Source organism: Lactuca sativa, chromosome 4 (genome assembly GCF_002870075.4).
Source record: "Lactuca sativa cultivar Salinas chromosome 4, Lsat_Salinas_v11, whole genome shotgun sequence".
Classification (NCBI taxonomy): Eukaryota; Viridiplantae; Streptophyta; class Magnoliopsida; order Asterales; family Asteraceae; genus Lactuca; species Lactuca sativa.
The window spans coordinates 378,647,274-378,652,766 of record NC_056626.2 but is presented as its reverse complement, the minus strand read 5'-3'; positions in this window follow the sequence as shown (position 1 = coordinate 378,652,766).

Genomic DNA, 5,493 nt, shown 5'->3' with positions numbered 1-5,493 from the left:
GTGGGTTCCTTTCTTGTCGTCGCTAGTAAAGAAAAAGAAGGAACAAAGCAGCGATAGCAATGCCAGAGGGGGAGGGGGGTTTGGATGTTTATGTTCGACAAGAAAGAACGAGGGAGGATGGGAGTTGATTTTCCGGTGGTGAATCACGAAGGAAACGAAGTTTGATCTGGCGGCTTCCCTTGTCTTCTTTCCTCTTGTCGCCGACAATTAAACATAAAGGGGCTGGGGTGTTTGGGTGGTGCTTCTTGAAAATCGTAGAGGTGTTTGGCAGCTGGGATTGAAGAAGCAGAAAGGAAGGGTTTAGACTAAAAGAAAATAGTGTCGTTGTATGATATATAATACTATTTTTGGACTAGTCCATTTTCACATACTAACTAGTCCAAAAAAACCACGAAGCCAAAAAAGTCGTGGTTTGAACTAAAACCCAAAAAAAATGCATACCACAGGGACAATTTTTGCAATTTTGTCTAAATTTTACTATCATACTCAACAATACCACCATGATAAAAACACAAAAATTACAAGGGAAAATACCACTAATAGACATAATATAAGGGCCATTTTATAAATTTAGACACAAAAAACGAAATTTCCACCTATAGACATGCATTCCGCGGAGGGCCCTCCGCGGACCTCCGCGGATCTATGAAACCTCCGCGAAGAGGGGGTAAATTCGTAATTTCAACTTGTTTTTTTTCACAAAAAATAGAATCCCTCTTTTGGTCCCCACTGGTCCCTCTTTCGTCTTCGTCCCTCCGCATCGGGTCGCAGAGGTTTGATCGAAGACTTCAACTCCGACGCCGACGACTTCAAGTGGATACGACTTCAAATTTCGGTGAAATCGAGTCGTAGAGCTCCTTCCGTCACCGATGGAGCCTGAATTCCCCGATGTTATGGCAGAAGGCTATTGTTCCCGGGTATTTCTCACATTCTCATTACACTTAATGTCGAAATTAGAGAAGAACCCATTTTATTAAACTGGATATGTATACAGATTTCGGATTTTTAGGTTTAAAAATTAACAGTTTAGTTTTTGGAGATGATCCATTCCGCGTAGGCGGACGTCACTCCGCAGAGCTTGCTCCGCGGAATGATGTCTTCCTCCGCAGAATGGATTAATCAAATAATTGGTCCCTCCGCATAGGTTAGATGTCACTCCGCAGAGTTGCCTCCGCGGAGTGATGGTTTTTGACAAAAAAAAATTTCTACTTTTAAGTATGTTGCTATTTTTTTCATAATGGATTAATATATATTTTTTTATTTCTGTTAGTAATTTTTTAAATGTCCTAATATATATATATATATATATATATATATATATATATATATATATACATATATATTTGTTGTGTAGCACGAAGATCTTAATCAAAAAGCGGAGTTAACTTTGAAAGGCGTGGTTGGGACTATGATTAAAAAGTATTTTCCACGCCTAACACAATCACAACGAGTATTATTCGAAGCTTCCCCCTTTGGAATATTTTTAGGAATGCATATCCCACATGGTGATCCATTACTTGTGCATATGATAATGTTGCACGAAGTAAGGTCTCAACCAATATTTGAAATGGGGAGGTTTCTGTTTGATATACAGGGGATCCAGTTGGATTTTGGTGAAACTGATATATTCTGATTTCTGGTTTAAAAGTTGGTCCTTATGTGGATTTAATCTATGACGAAAAGGGCCAGTCAAATTCACAGCTCCATGCTCGGTTGTTCCCAGATATTTCAGATTCACGTTTGCGGCTGAAAGATTTAGAAGACCTGATTATGTCCCCGAATTATTCGGCACTACAAGATGAAGATGTTGTGATGCTTATCCAACTTGTTTTTATGTTGAAGGGTCTACACGGACGGGATGTTAAAACGGGCATTCCTGCAGCAGTATACAAGTTTGCTGATAATATAGATGATTGGAACAGGTATTACATTTAAAACAGGAATGCCCGCAGTATTATGCCATGCATTAATTATAATTAATAAATTGAAAATTGCAGGTTTGCATGGGGTACGTATTTTTGGAAATATACTTCACGTATGATGCGTGGAATGTTTGAGAAAATAGAAGAGTTTAGACAATTCAAGCAGGCGAATCCCGAATCGAGGAAAGGACACAAGTATACTGTTCCTGGTTTTATGCTTCCATTTAAGGTTACTTTCTAATGCATTTTAATAGTTATGATTGTTTAGTTTTTTATTCAATAAAAATTTTAACTTGGTTTTGTATTATATAATAAGTTTGTATCATGACTTTTTTTCATAGATATGGATTTTGACGTTCCCAGAGGCAACCATGTTTTATATACGCACGCCGACATAATTGCCATGGATGAGGGCGTGGAGAAGTAAAACACTGTTAAATTGGGAACAATGTTGTCGAATAATTAACATGTCTGTGGTATGGTTTTTATATTAAGAATAATTTATATTTACAAATTTCAATGTATTTTCATGTTAAACTAACCATCTGATTTTTTCAGCCAAACAACCAACCTATTAATGTCGTGGCAAACCCGGAGGAGCTGATGTTGCCGTTTTATGTTCGTTATGTCAATTGGAATCTTAACCTTGGAGAGTCTCCCCCACGACAACATAGTCCTGTTCCAAATAGTCCACCTCATGTTGACTCGCCTGCTCGAAGAACGATGTACAAGTCCGAAATAGAAACATCTACAACTGAATCTGCCACAAATGCTTCTTCCTCACAACATCTTGAAACTAGTTATATGTCAAACGACACATCAAGATTGACAAAGAAGAAGAAGACGAGCACAAAGACATTAGTGAAGCATCTCATAGGCGTTGTGGCGGATTTAACTTCTAAAGTAGACCGTGCATTATAGAAAAAAGATGTACCAGACACAAATGTTATACCAGACAGAGGGTTTCAAGAGGAGGAAGAGATGATAAATGAAGAGGAGGAAGAAAAATATCAACATCATACATATTTTGACTATGATGATATTGGGACTCATGGTTTGGAGGGGGATTTTGAGCCTACGCCTACGCATGTTGATCAGTCATCGAACGTGGGTGAAGATCACACAAAAGAAATGACTCCCATTGGTAGGTCGCAACGAAAGAGGGGTGTTCCATGGTTTCAGCGGACTCCGTTCACAGTGGTACAAAACTCATATTTTAAATTTGATATATTTTTAAAATATTAATGTATTGATAATTATTTAACATGTTAATTTTTTAGTTGCAATCCACACCAAAAGTGAAGAAAATCACCAAACCAAAGAAAAAAAAAGTGGTGAAGAGTCCTGAAAAACCAAATGAAGACATTGTGAATGAAGAGAGTAATGATGTTTCAAATCATCTCCTGATCGACAGTGTTGAAGCTGCCAGTACGTTGAGTTTTTGGAAAGAATGAAATTCGATCTCTTCCAACCTAATCACTAAGCATAAGCTGCATATGATCACACTGGATCTCGAGTTTTGGTCGAGGTTACTTGCAGTTACTGACCTTGGGTCGTTACTTTCTTCGGTAACATTCGTTAAATATAATTGTAACTTCCCAAAATTCAAGACTAAAAATTTCTTTTAATAAAATATTACTTAAAGTAAAATCGTCGATTCAAAGCATAATCAAAGTAATAGTTTTCAAAACACATGTTCATTATCAGAGTACTACATCCCAGGCTGTCTAAAATATGGTGTGTGCCATGCGATCATCCCGAGCTCCATCATCCACTACCGGAAGTACCTGAAACCAAAACTGAAAACCATAAGCACGAAGCTTAGTGAGTTCCCCACCCTACCACATACCATGCAAACATACAACATACATACTGCCAGGCTATTCTGGGGTGCCAACTACCCGTTTGGCCATTCTGGGGTGCTGACTACCCGTGTCAAGCCATTATGGGGTGCTGACTGCCCGTGTCAAGCCATTTTGGGGTGCTGACTACCCATCGGTCCTAACAACTGATCCTCGGGGACTATTTCACCCTTACTGCTACTAGCACATATATCGTAACATAACATATATCAGACACATCTGGGGTGTTTGACCTACCCTTCGGTCCTAACAACCGATCTCTACTACTATCACATACACATATCATAACGTAACAGATTATCAGACATATCTGGGGTGTCTGAACTACCCTTCGGTCCTAACAACCGAACTTGGGGACTGGTCCCCTCCTACTACCTCTATCGCATATAACATAACAGGCCAGCATGCAAACATATCATCACATACTGTTAGACGTTTCTGGGGTGTCTGACTACCCTCCGGTCCTAACAACCGAACTCTACTGATGAGCCAGGGAGCCCCGTCCATGCTCCTACTGATAGTGAGATATGGGCCCAGCCCGCACTCACTCTTTCCCTAACTTGGGCCTCGCCCCTGATCTGCTGCTAATGAGATGTGGAACACCATCCACACTCTACTATTGGTGAGGTACGGGACCTCGCCCACACTCACCACCCTACCAGGCACATACAAGTATCACACATACAACAAGTATAAACTATCACATAAACCATTCCTTGGGCACCCGCCCGCTAACATTGGACCTCGTCCTGAACAACATACTAGCATACGATGCCTAGGGCTAACCCCAGGGTCTTCTACTCATATCTACATGGGTCGGCATTGTGGCCGTAGACCCATTCACACAAAGGGAAACTTACCTGATACTGCTGAACTGCTGCTGCTAATCCCTTTGACCGCTACCTGATCACTGACTCCGAACTGCTGCTCCACTAGCTCCCCGAGCTACCAATATCAACATAACACTTAGTCTAACTGACCTCCAAAGGTCAACTAAGTCAACTCTTTCCAATGACAAAGTCCTGGTCAAAGTCAACCTTTCTAGGTCAACCCTACTCGCCGAGTCCACATATTGACTCGCCGAGTTCATATACTCAGGGTCCTTCCATTTGCGACATGACTCGCCGAGTCAGTCCATGACTCGCCGAGTCCAACGATTTCCGAGTCCTAACCTATCCAACTCGCTGAGTCTCCACCCGACTCACTGATTCGAATCTCAACTCGAAGGGTTTGGGGCTACGCGACCTGACTCGCCGAGTCCAAGAACAGACTCGCCGAGCACAAGGAAATCTTCATCCAACTCGCCGAGTTCATGCCCATCTTCATCCGACTCGACGAGCTGTTCATCCCACTCGTCGAGTTCCTCCTCATCTTCATGTTACTCGCCGAGTCCACTCGAAGGACTCGCCGAGTCCATTCAGATCTACATACATGCAGAGGACTTTTGAGTCATGCATGGACTCCAAACTGTAGATCTACCCTTCCCAAGCCTATTCCCCACATAAAGTTGCAAACTTTACGTATAGAGAAGGAGATCTAGGCACAATCCACCATAAACTAGGGTTTAAGACCAAGAGGCTCCGAAATCAACTCAAGGGCTGATACTTGTGCTTCTCTAGGCCATAACACACTTGGATCTGAAGTAGCAACTCCAGATCCGGCTTCTAACTCAATTGGGTGGCAAACCATGGCTTAAAACCCCCAAATCT